The sequence below is a fragment of the Lampris incognitus genome, chromosome 12 (assembly GCF_029633865.1).
Source record: "Lampris incognitus isolate fLamInc1 chromosome 12, fLamInc1.hap2, whole genome shotgun sequence".
Taxonomy (NCBI): Eukaryota; Metazoa; Chordata; class Actinopteri; order Lampriformes; family Lampridae; genus Lampris; species Lampris incognitus.
The window spans coordinates 49,718,428-49,735,278 of NC_079222.1; the positions used below are offsets into that span (position 1 = coordinate 49,718,428).

Here is a 16,851-nt window from a genome sequence, read left to right on the forward strand (position 1 = left end):
TATACACCCTCACAGCTATACACCCTCTGCTATACACCCTCACAGCTATACACCCTCACAGCTATACATCCTCTACTATACACCCTCTACTATACACCCTCACAGCTATACACCCTCACAGCTATACACCCTCTACTATACACCCTCTGCTATACACCCTCACAGCTATACACCCTCACAGCTATACATCCTCTACTATACACCCTCTACTATACACCCTCACAGCTATACACCCTCACAGCTATACACCCTCTACTATACACCCTCTGCTATACACCCTCACAGCTATACACCCTCACTGCTATACATCCTCTACTATACACCCTCTGCTATACACCCTCACAGCTATACACCCTCACTGCTATACATCCTCTACTATACACCCTCTGCCAAATGGCTGCAGTCTACAGACAGACTTCATGAAGAATACATGTGTCTGTGTTGTTTTTCTCCGTTGTAGATTTCTGCAGATACCGCAACTTGAAAATCATTTTCAAGGCAGCAGGATAGTCAGGGTACATCTATCTGTCTGTCCACGTGTCTGTCTCTCACTTAACATGGCCATTTTAAAGGGAGACTCTGGTTTCTAGGCCTCCTTCCTGGACGGAATGCACCGGCGTGCTAGACGAGGACATCTCCATGCCCGGTATACCCGTGTGGTGGCTGTGACTTTCGTCTACCACAACACAAAAGTCTCTTACTTCCCCTTCCTCTCTGTCTTAAATCGCCAGCATTTCACCAGACTACAAACTGAACAACGACCGTGAGAAAGAAAGAAAGAAAGAAAGAAAGAAAGCCCCTTCAGGTTGTCATTGTGCAGGTTACATGGTATGGATGTATGGGTGGACGGGTGGACGGATGGATTGTGTCGCTGCCGTACCAATTCAACACATATCGAGTGACTCTCTTGAAAAACCTTGCCGTCGTCCCGTCTTTGCAGAAGGAAGTGTCAAACAGCTGCTGCTAGATGCCGCGTTAACTCTACAGCTGTCGGCGTTAACGGACGGCCTTGCTTCCAGCCAATAAAAGCTGCACAGTATATGAATTCAGGCAAGTCTAACAAGAGACCCAAACTCTTTCTCAGACCCGTCTCTCTTTCAAACCCGTCACGGTGCAACGAGCGTCTGAGTGCTCTTATCCTTCCCCTGCCATTATCCAAGCACACAGCTGGCCACTGTGCTACGGTTTGATGTTTTCACTTTGACTGTGACATTGGTGGGGCCAATAAGGCAACGGCATAGACGTCATCTGATTATTTGAACGACAGATGGTTTCGCAGAGGACGTACGATGACATCTCTGGGATGGATCTGAAAACCACAGCTAAATAACTTGATCTTGGTTTTTTTGGTCTGGGGCAAATGTAACTACTGTTCTCAGGGCCCGTCTGAAGAATCGGCAGGATCCAAACCGGTTTAGGGCGATGGCATGAACACTGCTGCTGGTGAGATGGTGTGAAACATATGTTGAGGAAAAAGAGGAAATGTTCTTTACTCAGAATGAAGTGTGACGCAAACCGCCTCCATCAGCATTTACATGAACTCCGAGACAGTTCCATGAACCGGTCGCTGGATTGGAAAGCTGCTTCACGTGGTTACTTTAGTAAAGGACTTCATTAAATCGGCAGGTAGAGGAACCTCAGACCCCTGCTCAGAGACGGACACACACTGACTTTGCCTGGGCATTGCACTCTGCTATGTGTGTTGTCTGGGGACCTCTTGTCACAGGTTAGATTAGAAATTATCTATCAGATTACATAGATATATTAGATATCATGTATCAGGTTAGATAGATATCTGATTAGATGTCCGACACCAGATTAGATAGATATCTGATTAGATGTCAGACACCACATTAGATAGATATCTGATTAGATATCAGACACCACATTAGATAGATATCAGATTAGATATCAGACACCAGATTAGATAGATATCTGATTAGATATCAGACACCACATTAGATAGATATCAGATTAGATATCAGACACCACATTAGATAGATATCAGATTAGATATCAGACACCAGATTAGATAGATATCTGATTAGATATCAGACACCAGATTAGATAGATATCTGATTAGATATCAGACACCACATTAGATAGATATGTGATTAGATGTCAGACACCAGATTAGATAGATATCAGATTAGATGTCAGACACCAGATTAGATAGATATCTGATTAGATGTCATACACCAGATTAGATGGATATGTGATTAGATGTCATACACCAGATTAGATAGATATCTGATTAGATATCAGACACCAGATTAGATAGATATCTGATTAGATATCAGACACCACATTAGATAGATATCAGATTAGATATCAGACACCAGATTAGATGGATATCTGATTAGATGTCAGACACCAGATTAGATAGATATGTGATTAGATATCAGACACCAGATTAGATAGATATCAGATTAGATATCAGACACCAGATTAGATAGATATCTGATTAGATATCAGACACCAGATTAGATAGATATCTGATTAGATATCAGACACCAGATTAGATAGATATCTGATTAGATATCAGACACCAGATTAGATAGATATCTGATTAGATATCAGACACCAGATTAGATGGATATCTGATTAGATGTCAGACACCAGATTAGATAGATATGTGATTAGATATCAGACACCAGATTAGATAGATATCAGATTAGATATCAGACACCAGATTAGATAGATATCTGATTAGATATCAGACACCAGATTAGATAGATATCTGATTAGATATCAGACACCAGATTAGATAGATATCTGATTAGATATCAGACACCAGATTAGATAGATATCAGATTAGATATCAGACACCAGATTAGAGAGATATCAGATTAGATATCAGACACCAGATTAGATAGATATCTGATTAGATGTCAGACACCAGATTAGATAGATATGTGATTAGATATCAGACACCAGATTAGATAGATATCAGATTAGATATCAGACACCAGATTAGATAGATATCTGATTAGATATCAGACACCAGATTAGATAGATATCTGATTAGATATCAGACACCAGATTAGATAGATATCTGATTAGATATCAGACACCAGATTAGATAGATATCTGATTAGATATCAGACACCACATTAGATAGATATCTGATTAGATGTCAGACACCAGATTAGATAGATATGTGATTAGATGTCAGACACCAGATTAGATAGATATCTGATTAGATGTCATACACCAGATTAGATAGATATCAGATTAGATATCAGACACCACATTAGATAGATATCAGATTAGATATCAGACACCAGATTAGATAGATATCTGATTAGATATCAGACACCAGATTAGATAGATATGTGATTAGATGTCAGACACCAGATTAGATAGATATCTGATTAGATGTCATACACCAGATTAGATAGATATCAGATTAGATATCAGACACCACATTAGATAGATATCAGATTAGATATCAGACACCAGATTAGATAGATATCTGATTAGATGTCATACACCACATTAGATAGATATCTGATTAGATATCAGACACCAGATTAGATAGATATCTGATTAGATGTCAGACACCAGATTAGATAGATATCAGATTAGATGTCAGACACCACATTAGATAGATATCTGATTAGATATCAGACACCACATTAGATAGATATCTGATTAGATATCATGTATCAGGTTAGATAGATATCTGATTAGATATCAGACACCAGATTAGATAGATATCTGATTAGATATCAGACACCACATTAGATAGATATGTGATTAGATATCAGACACCACATTAGATAGATATCTGATTAGATATCATGTATCAGGTTAGATAGATATCTGATTAGATGTCAGACACCAGATTAGATAGATATCAGATTAGATATCAGACACCAGATTAGATAGATATCAGATTAGATATCAGACACCAGATTAGATAGATATCTGATTAGATATCAGACACCAGATTAGATAGATATCTGATTAGATGTCAGACACCAGATTAGATAGATATCTGATTAGATGTCAGACACCAGATTAGATAGATATCTGATTAGATATCAGACACCACATTAGATAGATATGTGATTAGATATCAGACACCAGATTAGATAGATATCAGATTAGATGTCAGACACCAGATTAGATAGATATCAGATTAGATGTCAGACACCAGATTAGATAGATATCTGATTAGATATCAGACACCAGATTAGAGAGATATCTGATTAGATGTCAGACACCAGATTAGATAGATATCAGATTAGATGTCAGACACCAGATTAGATAGATATCAGATGAGATATCAGACACCAGATTTGATAGATATCTGATTAGAAATTATCTATCAGATTACATAGATATCATATTAGATACCAGACATCAGAATAGATATCAGGTATCAGATTACATAGATATCACATTAGAAATCACGTATCAGGTCAGATAGATATCAGATTAGATATCAGGTATCAGGTTAGGTATTAGGTATCAGATTAGATATCAGGTATCAGGTTAGGTATTAGGTATCAGATTAGATATCAGGTATCAGATAAAATATCAAATATCACATTAGATAGCAAATATCAGATTAGATATCAAGTATCAGATTAGATAGATATCAGATTATATATCAAGTATCACATTAGAGAGATATCAGATTAGATATCAAATATCAGATTAGATAGATATCAGATTATATATCAGGTATCACATTAGAGAGATATCAGATTAGATATCAGGTATGAGATTAGATATCAGGTATCAGATTAAAAAGGATAAACCGTGGTGGACAGAGTGAATACGATGCTGCGACTCGTAGCATCACTGTACGTTGGCCGTTCCCTGCAAGAATTCAAAATGGCCCACTTGTGTCTTTAACGTGAAAGATGGAGGCATGGGATGTTGGTAGATCTGAGTACTCGGTAAATTATTTTCATTTGACTAATACATTCTGCATCAACATCTGCATCTGCATCTGCATCAACATCTGCATCTACATCTGCATCAACACGACGCTGTTTGGCCTAACAACATCGGGCACAGGGACTGCTAATGGAAACTATAGCCTCTTAGCTAACTCGGGGACATGTACATTGGTTTTGAATGTTGCTTAATGCACAGTGTCCCTTCCCAAATAAACGTTTGAACTAAACTAATCCCAACTGGGCAGTGAGGAAACACGATGTCTTATTCCAGAGGAAAGCTGCTCACAGTACGTACTGCGGCCTCGCTGCCTACCACCAAGCTGTGCTGAGGGACGTCAGAGTGAGCGCCCCCCCCCCCCCACCATTCCTGAAAATAGGAAGGGAGCCAAACGACGGCACTGGAGGCCTGTACACTTCTGTAGTCTACTGCAAATGTTGTGTGTGTGTGTGTGTGTGTGTGTGTGTGTGTGTGTGTGTGTGTGTGTGTGTGTGTGTGTGTGTGTGTGTGTATACACACACACATACATACATATACATGTGCATATACATATACATATGCACATATAGATATATATTATGTATATATACATATATATTATATACACACATACATACATATCTATATTCATATATATGTAAATATATATATACGTGTGTGTGTACGTACGTACGTATATACACATGCATACGTATATATATATATACGTATATATACATACGTATGTATATGTACGTATGTATATATATACATATGTGTATGTATGTATATATATGTATATATATGTATATATACGTATGTATGTATGTATGTATGTATGTATGTATGTATGTATGTATGTATGTATGTATGTATGTATGTATGTATGTATGTAAACACACCCTAACCCTAACCTATATATATATAATTTTATTTATGTATATATGTATTTATAGATATGATGGTTAATGTACTGCCGGACAATTAAAAGTGTTGCTGTTTTTGGCAGAATCCGTGTCAGCAAAATGTCACATTAATTCTTAGAAAGAGCTGTAATGCTGAATGCATATTCCAAGTTTAACTGGGGCCAAGGCCTCCAGTTTGTTGGGTCGACACAGTCTGTGCAGAACTAGAATCAGACACTTTCACACAACCGTCTCCAGATTTAACAGAATACATCCAAATAGCACACCTTCCCCGTGCCATCGGCTGGATGACACGGGGTGTATTTTGTAAGGTACCCTTCACAAAAGCCTGACTTGAATCGACGAGCCCTATGTGTCAGTAGTCAGCCAGCTCCTTCTTTGGGGAAACGGTTCAGCGGTCAGGGGGATTTTGAGTAAAGCTCATCAAGGAAAATCAACGCGTTCGACGAAATCTAGAAAAAAATCCTGAAATCCAGCGCGGACGGGTCAGCACCGTCCAGACCCAGACCCTGCACCCTCCAGACCCAGACCCTGCACCCTCCAGACCCAGACCCTGCACCCTCCAGACCCAGACCCTGCACCGTCCAGACCCAGACCCTGCACCCTCCAGACCCAGACCCTGCACCGTCCAGACCCAGACCCTGCACCCTCCAGACCCAGACCCTGCACCCTCCAGACCCAGACCCTGCACCCTTCAGACCCAGACCCTGCACCCTCCAGACCCAGACCCTGCACCCTCCAGACCCAGACCCTGCACCGTCCAGACCCAGACCCTGCACCCTCCAGACCCAGACCCTGCACCCTCCAGACCCAGACCCTGCACCCTTCAGACCCAGACCCTGCACCCTCCAGACCCAGACCCTGCACCCTCCAGACCCAGACCCTGCACCCTCCTCCAGCTGTGTTTGGAAGCACTGCCGGCCCGGTCGCAGACGAGAGGGCGCTGACCCGCTAACGCAGAGGTACAGTAAGCTGTGGTGAGGTGGAACCAGACCCGCTCCAGGAGCAGCACCACCGCCGCCCCGAGCAGAGGCTGGAAGCAGGGAGCAAGGCAGCAAAGGCGGTATTCTCATGCAGCTTCAACAAGGTGGCCTCTGGGTCACGGCTACTGAGATGGACAGATTTCTACAAGTCCTCCCGCCGGGACACGTCTGCTGTGTCCGGGCGGTTTGGACGAGAGGACCGAGTGGACAGAGAATGGACAGATGGAGCACGGTCCACCCTTCAGGAGGCAGGTGGAAGCAGGAGTCAGCGGGGGACTTACTGTGAGCGGCGGGGCCGGGTGGGGGAGATCTCCTTCTCAGCAGGCGATGGTCCTCTCCCGGTGCACCAAGACTCCCTCGCTCAGGCGACTGAAGCCGACTGCTGCCCGCCCCAACAGGATGTGAGCATGCCTCTTAAGTCGTGTTGCGCAAGACGCAGGGCCCTCTTCTGAGAAACACAAGGTAAGGAAACACGCCAACACTTCAAATGGACGAACGGCAACACCTCCTCGACAAGACCGGCTTACGATTGTGAAGTTAACGGAAAGTTGTGTGTTGTTTTTTTTGTTGCTTTGTCCTCAGCGTTGATGGGAGACGGTGCGGCGCCTCGGTACATCACACTGCCGGGCTTCCTCATTTCAGCCACTCCCTTGACTTTTTATGGCTCTACTTCCCCTTTTTTTATTAAAAACACTGACCAACAAAGTTTGCCACACTGAGGAAGTTATGTGAACGACACAAAAGAGGGGGTCCGTCGCTCTTAAGAGTGCTCTCAGCCTCTACGTTGTGGTGTCGAGTTTGCAATGATTTGCTCGGTGCACATTTTTGATCACTTTGCTGAACTTCGCCTAACTTGTGGTGTGTACAGCAGTGGGATTCGTGCAAGAAGCCTCAGTGCCTTTTAGATGTGATGGTGCACACGTGAAGGCCCGGTGCAGCGCCCTCATCTTGCATTTATTTCCACGCAGCTTGATGGTGGTGTTCAGCACCTTCTTGACACTTGTTTTTATGTGGGAAAACTCAAATGGGTCGTTGGGAGCCGCAGCACAGTCGCCACAGTGATCCCCCGGTTGTGCTACATGATATAAGCTGCACCTTGCAACACAGCATTGTAGCACACACGATCATGAATGTGTGTTTTCTGCATGACTGAATGGCTGCACATGTGTGTGGGAGGGCAGCAGTCAAGTGTTCTCGTCAAACCACATTTGCGACTCAGGAAATGCCAGCTGCGGCTGTCCAGGGCGCGCTACCCGCCGAATACGCAGGAAAGCAAGTCAGCTCCATCCCGTCTGGGTTTCTGGGTCATTTCGGGGACTACTGTCCACCATGTCTCAGCTGTGACTCACTGTGCTCGTATCAATTTCATCAGGATTTGTTTCCCTGATCAGCAATTATTGATTCCTTCCTGAAATTCACCACAGACAGCAAAACTGCTGTGGCCCGGACCCGTCCCGGACACTTCATCCGGCCCGTATGCCGCGTGGAACGATGGCACTTGGGCGGTCCGGCTCCTGTTGGCCAGATCTGGGCCAGAACCAAGCCATAGCAATGCCACATGTGTCACATATTTGCCAAAGGTGGTCCACATTTGTTTTGTGATATTTGGGCCATATTCACCATTTACCACACGGGCCACTTCTGGGTCACATCCAGACCACATGTCGCTCAGAGCACCACATCTTTGCCAGAAAAGGCCCACATGTGATTTGGCATATTAGGGCCATGTGTGCTATTATACATGTGGGCCACTTCAGGCTCACATCCATTTGTCAGGGCCAGAAGAAGACCACCAGTGCCTGAAGTGGCCCACATCCAGATGCTGTCTGGGGTGGGAATATTTGAAAAGTGAAATGACTGAACTGTGAGGGAGAGTTCCTTGTGTTTTGTAAAGGTCAAAGGTCATCAAGTCTGACATATGACCACAGCAAATCCTGCTGGCTTGCTTAATTTCTACATTTGCTATTCAAACTGTAAAGAGTGTACACAATATGTAGCAACTATATACTTTTTTTACACCATCTTAAAATGTCGTGACTGCAACCATTCCCCAACCCTCTGTGAATACCACACATGGCCACTGCAACTCTAGTGAGTGGTCACACCCATATTTGCATATGAAACTGGTTGTTGGTTTCGGTTGTTACAACACTGTATTGTTTATAAGGGTGGGGTACCTGCAGTCACTGTATTGTTTATAAGGGTGGGGTACCTGCAGTCACTGTATTGTTTATAAGGGTGGGGGTACCTGCAGTCACTGTGTTGTTTATAAGGGTGGGGATACCTGCAGTCACTGTATTGTTTATAAGGGTGGGGGCACCTGCAGTCACTGTATTGTTTATAAGGGTGGGGTACCTGCAGTCACTGTATTGTTTATAAGGGTGGGGTACCTGCAGTCACTGTATTGTTTATAAGGGTGGGGTACCTACAGTCACTGTATTGTTTATAAGGGTGGGGACACCTGCAGTCACTGTATTGTTTATAAGGGTGGGGGTACCTGCAGTCACTGTATTGTTTATAAGGGTGGGGTACCTGCAGTTATTGTATTGTTTATAAGGGTGGGGGTACCTGCAGTCACTGTATTGTTTATAAGGGTGGGGACACCTGCAGTCACTGTATTGTTTATAAGGGTGGGGTTACCTGCAGTCACTGTATTGTTTATAAGGGTGGGGGTACCTGCAGTCACTGTATTGTTTATAAGGGTGGGGACAACTGTAGTCACTGTATTGTTTATAAGGGTGGGGGCACCTGCAGTCACTGTATTGTTTATAAGGGTGGGGGTACCTGCAGTCACTGTATTGTTTATAAGGGTGGGGACACCTGCAGTCACTGTATTGTTTATAAGGGTGGGGTTACCTGCAGTAAACTGAGACTGAAGAGGTCACTTAGATGATGATGAAACGTTTCGTGGTGTCTAGATGAACTGACTCACCTTCTTTGTTTCTCGTACCTGGATTGTTGAGCATGCATCAAGATGTACTCCCCCCCCCGCCCCCCTTTTTGTTTCTCAGCTTTTCGTGCTGATAAAATGTCGGACAATATTTGGGGATATAATGTTACCTGAAGTCAACTTTTTCTTTTTCTGTATTTTACAATAGAATCCTCACAATGAGATTTGCAATGCAGGGAATCAGAAAAAGCGCAGTCAAAAGAAAAACGAAAAATGGAACGGAGAATTGCGTCATATGTAAACCTGTCATTTAAATAACATGAAGCATAAAGCCAAGTTTAGAACAGGAGGGTAACATGGGAAAGGAGCCAGTCACACCTGTTGTAAAAAGGCATTTCTGTTTGGTTCTTCGGGAGCCAATGTAGCCGGTTCTTTTCTTGCCCGGTGCGGGATTCGATACGGGGTGTACTGCACCCAAAGGCGACATCACTAACCGCTCGGCTAAAGGGTCAGACCCGTTAGCTAGGGGCTAACGTGTCTTATTAGTAGTTTACAGTCGTCACCCTCCCCGGAAGCGCGCCCTCGCGCTTTGTTCTTCCCGCGCTCCGAAGAGACTTCTGAGGATCTGCACACTTCCGGATCCCACCGCTGCCACCAATGTAACCGGTTATTTTCTTGCCCGGTGCGGGATTCGATACGGGATGTACTGCACCACAAGGCGACGTCACTAACCGCTCGGCTAAAGGGTCAGACCCGTTAGCTAGGGACTAACGTGTCTTATTAGTAGTTTAGACTAATATTGGCACATTTCTAACTCGTCAAGCAGCCTGCTCATTTGCAAAGGGCACGGGAACTGAAATGCAGCTTTGCGTTCTCTGGAGTCAATACAAGGGAGGAGCAGGGGAACGCTGCCTGGTGGATCTAGGGCTTGTTGTGGTTGGCGTTTCTTAACTCTACTTTTAGACCAAAATGAACATTTTACGTGAACAGGAAGCCAAGGTTCATTACCTTCAGCCAGTGGTGAAGCGCCTCATGCTCTCAATGTAAATATGTGTGTGTGTGTGTGTGTGTGTGTGTGTGTGTGTGTCTGCCTGCTTCCTCGCTGTACCTTACGTTCCCCTTTAACTAATCTATTTTGCATTACTTCAAAGTGATATCACAAAAATACTTCAAAAACTTGACATCAGCTCTACTTTCTTTCTACTTCTCTATTTTCTTTCCAGGAAGTAAATCTGAAAGGAGACAGGATGCATGCTAAAAACTGAAATGACTTCACCAGCAACTTTAGCAGCAATAGAACAGCTGACCCATCCACTCTGCAGAGTTGAAAGAGTGTACTGTAACAAGCTGAGGGAAGTGCATGTTTTTCATCCGTCGCGGCAACTTGCTGATACTATGCTGCATGTTGGCTACAGATGTAGCGTTGAGGGCACAGTCATCAGCAAACAGGAGATCGTCGAAGGTTACCGTTTTAACTAGGGTTTTTGCTTTAAGCTGCTGAAAGTTGAAGAGAGAGCCATCAAAGTGGTAATTGACAACAATGCCAGCGTCCCCCTCTCTGAAGCCATCTGACAGCATGACTGAGAACATAAGGCTGAACAGGGTTGGGGCAAGGACACAGCCTTGCTTTACTCTGTTAGAGACAGGGAACGGCTCAGATGCAACTCCATTTTCTTGGACTCTGGCTAGCATGCCATCGTGTAGTTGTCGTATGAGGGTGATGAACTTTTGCCATGATTCTCCAAAGGCCATCTCTGCAGGCAGTATCAAAGGCATTGGTCAGATCCACAAAAGTGGAGTACAGGTCAACATTTTGGGTCTGGCATTGTTCTTGAAGCTGGCAGGCAGGTAACACCATGTCTATGGTCCCGCGTTCTTTCTGGAATCCATACTGACTCTCAGGTAGAAGTCCTCTCTCTAGGTGCGCGCTGAAGCGATTTAGTAAACCTCTTGCAAGCGTCTTGCCTGCAATGGACAACAGGGAACAAAGAAAAAAAAACAACGAAAAAAACATACTGAGTTTCCCACTCATGCCTGTATCTGCCTGATTTTCTGCACCTGGGTCCTAGCCAGCAACCCTTGCGAGAACGAACAAGCCAGAATGGGCCCAGCAGACAGGGTTCAGCTTTGAGTGGCCCTCTCTTACCAAGGCGTTAGCATTGGGCATCATGAAGAGATCCTTCATGAGCTGGCAGAGGCCCTGAACAAACTTAAAGTGAAGATCGTTGACCTTACCATCTTGGTAGGTGCCCCGTCTGTCCCCTCTCCTGCCACCTCGCCACTGCGCCTCCTGTGTTGCCAGAACGTTAGCACTCTCATGAGCCTCGCTTTTCTCTGCCAGAGCACTATCACAAGATTCCTGGAACTGCCAAGCCTTCCTAGCCCAGTGTTCTCTTATCCTTGCGCTCCAGCCTTCATCATTTCCCACTTACTGGTCTCTCATAGCTTTGATTACCTTTATTACTTAGCTTACTGGAAGGGTCTGGGGCAACACAGCACTGGGAGCAGGCCAGGGAAGCTTGCTCCAGCCTTCAATGATTCACTAACAAGAAGGTGTTCAACCACCCTGCCTCTGGGAGAAAAGCAGCCAGGCACCTACTGTTGCTTCGCCAGGGAAATCGTGGCGTTGCTGACTATGCTATCTAGTTCTGGACATTGGAGGCAGAGCGTGATTGGAATCAAGCCTTGTTATTTGATGCCTTCCAACACAACCTGTCAGATGTAATAAAAGATGAGCTCATTTCCCGAGAGGCTCCAATAACCCTTGAAGCCATCACCAACCTAGGCCATAAGGATCTCGAATCCCCTCCAAGAGCAGTGGAGAGAGAAGGGAGATCCTTGTCCTCAGTTGGATGACGTCGCCCACTGGGAGTGCCACTGCACTAACCTAAGGCATCCAGTGAGCATATTGGTAATGCCCCAGCTAGCATTAGCAATGATCAGAAGCTAACACTAAGAGCCATGGATGGTGATACACGTAAGCCCACAAGGAGAAACTCTGGGCAGCATCCAGAGGTAAACAACAAATCAATAGCCACTACAGCTAATGTCACATCATCAAATAGACAGCATCACAGCAGAACATGCAGAGGACATTCGAAAAACAAGTTAACCAAGCCAGACAAGATATCAAACCAAAGATTCTTCTGGTAGGTGACCAGATAAATAATAAAGAGATGTTAAAAGCAAAGTTTTGAAAACTGTCTATTTACCCAATGCATGGTCCAAACACTGCCACAAGTCGTATTCGACCATCCGGGCATGGACACACTTATCATGCATGTTGGAACAAATGACACTCATCCTGGAATGACACATATAGCTCAGAGCTGTTAAAAGGGACTTCATACACCTAACGGACATTCTACAAGTCCCAGCTCAGATATTTGTGTCAGGTCCAATCCCCACTTTAGGGAAAGGAACTGAACGTTTCAACCGCTTGCTGGCATTGAATACCTGGCTTTCCTCCGCATCCACTGTACAAAATTGAGCTTCACTGACAACTTCAACCCTCTTCGGGCAACGAAAGAGTTTAAAAATGAAAGGGGTTTATTTAAACAGAGTGGAGGTCGGTCCACACGCTTACTGCCAACTTAACCTATGGCCCCCAGCACCCCATTGTTGGCATTTGGAAAGGATCAGGAAAATCTGAGAAAAGTAGAGCAATCTTTTCTACCCAGGACAACAAGGACGATGCCATGAATCATTCCCAGCCCTCACCCCTCCCTCCTCGCCTCTCAGAGATATCTCACACAAGCTAAGGATGCAAATAAAAAAATGTTACTATGTGGCACCAAAAGGTCCTGCTTATCCACAAAAAAGGGCAATCCCCCCACAACAGGGATTACAGAGCATGCTGACTACTAGGACCGACTGGTTCCTTACCCTCTCTTCAGCTCGTGTCTCCCTCTGCTCATGTTTTCCTCTAATCTGACTCCAGTTGTACGCCAGCAGTCACTTGTGTCGCAAAAAAAAAAATAGATAGATAGATAGATAGATAGATAGATAGATAGATAGATAGATAGATAGATAGATAGATAGATAGATAGATAGATAGATAGATAGATAGATAGATAGATAGATAGATAGATAGATAGATAGATAGATAGATAATACTCTTAACACACTACATTTAGCATTACCAAACATCAGGTGTTTGGCAGGAAAAAAACACTTTAATCAATCAGTGTGCATTTTAACTTCTAGAGTGAATCTGAATTGCTGGTTCATCTAGAATAGAGTAAGTATCATCTTTCTTGCTTAACAAGTTGCTATTAGTCTTATTCCAGATGCTTGAGTATTAGTCCTTTTCTCTATACATCTGCTGCTGGTTCCTAGTGGGGACTAGTGGGATCTTATTCTAACTGCAGCTGTCTTATTCTAGCTGTAGCTGTTTTTCACCTAGTGTGTCCTTAAATATTTCTTGTTGCCTAGCTGTTTTAATTTAGTTATCCTTTTAGCTTATAAATATACGTATACTCCTTGGTAACTTGCTGTTTGCAGTTTTAATTGTATTTTGTGAGGTTTGATAGAGTTTTACATAAGTGACCAGTTTCTGGGCAATAGGCCTATATTCAGTGTACCTCTTTGACCAATTGGGTGTTAAGTGGGCAGGGTGTGGCCTGCACTCCTGGCAGACAAATAGCAATCAGTGTTCTTTAAATCACTGCTGCTACTTGGAAACGTCAGCTTCCAAGCATAAGGCAAACAAGCCAAGGGCAAACAGGTCTAGGTTGAACGAAGGCTAGAGTGAACAAAGGCAAGCACGACTTTTTCAAGCCAAGACTTCGTCAAGCAAGGACTGCTCTTTTTAGATCCAGTGAGTGTTTCCTACGCCAGTAGTGGTTGTGGTTGCTATAGTTATCAAGCCTCCCTTCCGGTCTGCCTGCGTGGCAGTCTCTGTTCTTCTTCCTGTTTTAACTAAATGGCCGCTGCCGCACGTTTCCATCTGCGTTGTGTGATTCGTTGATATCGTCTCTCATTACTGGCGTGGTAGCAGCGCTTACCAGACTTACGTCCCGAGGACCGATATTTACCGAATTAATGGCGGTAGCCCTTCCAGGGGAATCACAGGGTAGTTACGTCTACCACCAGACGCAGCTGGGCTAGCTAGCTCAGACACAGTTGTGCTAGCTAAGTGGGCAGCATGGCGACACACGGCGCACCGAAGCAGTGGTGTTTAACAAAGATCGAGACGGTGAACTCTTTTGAGAACTGGCGTCAGAACCTGCTTTATATACTGTCGCTCGACGCCGGGTTTGCCCCCTTCATGCTCGATGGCGTGGAGTGGGAGAAGAAGTCTAAAACGTCTCCTGTCCAGGGATTCACAGATGACGGTGAAGATATTCCCGCGCCCCGACGTCGCAATAAAGAACAGAAGGTAGCCATGTTAGAGCTAATGTTGGGACAGATAGCCAATTATTGTCCTGTAATCTCTCGTCACAGCATAGTCAGGGACTCCACATCTATTGACGGCATATGGCAAGCTATTCGTCTACATTACGGCTTTCAGTGCACCGGGGCTGTGTCTGAACTCCCCAAGTCAAAGCAATCCGTCCCTGTCCGGACAAGGAGGTCATGTCCCCTTTGTAAATGTGCCGGCAGGCCTGATAATCACTTCCTCAGCAAATGTTCCTTTCTGCCCCCCCAAGATAAAATGTACATGGCAAAGTCGCGTCAGGTTTTGGGAGAGCAGGTCGAGACTGATGATGAGGTAGAGGAGTGCGTTAGTGGGGAGCCAGCGCCATCTAGTAGTGTGAAACGTGGCAAACAGTCCTCTTACCTCGATGCCTTCCATGAACACTGCCCTGTGCGTCTCACCGTTGATAGTGGGGCAACAGGCAACATGATGAGGGCCTTATGCGCGACCAGGCTGGGCATCACCGTCACAGGAAGTACCCAGTCCGCATTCCAAGCAGCTGGCTCGTACCTTTTGAAAGTATTGGGAGAGACATGGACACAGTTCCAGAGAGATGGCAATGACCTCTAGTTTGAGGGCCTCGTCGTTGAGAATCTCGACTCTGACATCCTGGCTGGAATTCCCTTTATGGAAAAGAACGACGTCTCCATCAGACCAGCCAAACGCCAAATCTGCTTGGGCGAGGATATATACCGCTACGGCACCCTCCAAACACCGATGGACAGGCATGCCGTACGGCGCGCGTATGTGCTCCGCGCTCCGGATAAATCTACTGTGTGGCCAGCGGAGTACATCGAGCTCGAGCTGCCTCCTGAGCTGTGCAATGTGGACAGTGAGCTGGCTGTTGAACCACACGTCGATGTCTCATGTGACCAGTCTGACACACAGCATTGGCCTGCCCCAACTTTGCTACGGGGTGTGTCCGGGAAGATCCGTGTTCCAAATCTCACTGGCAAGTCGCGGCTGGTCCAGAAAAGCCACCACTTATGCCATGTCCGCGCTACATATGTCCCGTCACTCAGTGACGCCACCGTACCAGCTGATCCCCCCAAACTGACCTCGACGACCATGTCAGCCTTGTCCTCTGACCTTGTCGCTCTGGACCCAGATAACATCATACCTGCTGACACCAGAGATGAGTTCCGCGCCCTGCATAGAGAGTTTGATGTAGTGTTTGATCCCCACTTTGAAGGATATAACGACGCCAAGAATGTCAATAAGAACCCAGTGGCGGAGAAGGCTGTTCAGGAGATTCAGGGGGAGATTCTTCGTCTCGAGCCTAACTATATGGCTGTTACTCCCCTGTTACCCTCTGTCACTACGGCCAACCTGAACAGTCGTGTTAGGTCGCGTGGATTGTCTGCCCATGGAATGCTGCTTCAGCGTGACCAGTTCTCCCATAGGCAGTTGCCTGTGGTCGACCAGGACCTCATCTTGAAACAACACTCGGAGCGTGTCACCAACCATCCGTACAGCATGAAGTCAAAGGTGCCCTCTGGTCGTGTGGCCGTACCTCCCGCCATTCGACCTGGTGAACTGGTGTACCGGTATGGTGACCGGAATAAGTCAAAGGCCCGTGACAGGTACCTCGTCACGGGCGTGGAGGGTTCATGGTGCAATATCCAGACGTTCACGGGGTCTCAACTCCGTCGTACCTCCTACAGGGTCTGGCTGGGTGACTGCTACAAAGTGGAAGGTCCCTCTACAGCCTCTGAACCCCTCGCGGACGATTTCGCGTCTGAT

General features: G+C 45.2%; 1 protein-coding gene across 1 annotated transcript in view; it reads right to left on the reverse strand.

The window, feature by feature from the left end:
• The window catches only part of syk (spleen tyrosine kinase), a 46,042-nt gene extending 38,837 nt beyond the window's left edge, over nucleotides 1-7,205 (reverse strand). Inside the window, exon 1 of the mRNA XM_056290903.1 lies at nucleotides 7,081-7,205. The gene's annotated coding sequence lies outside the window, so the exon portion shown is untranslated. The remainder of the gene's footprint in view (nucleotides 1-7,080) is intronic.
• Between the last annotated feature and the right edge of the window lie 9,646 nt (nucleotides 7,206-16,851).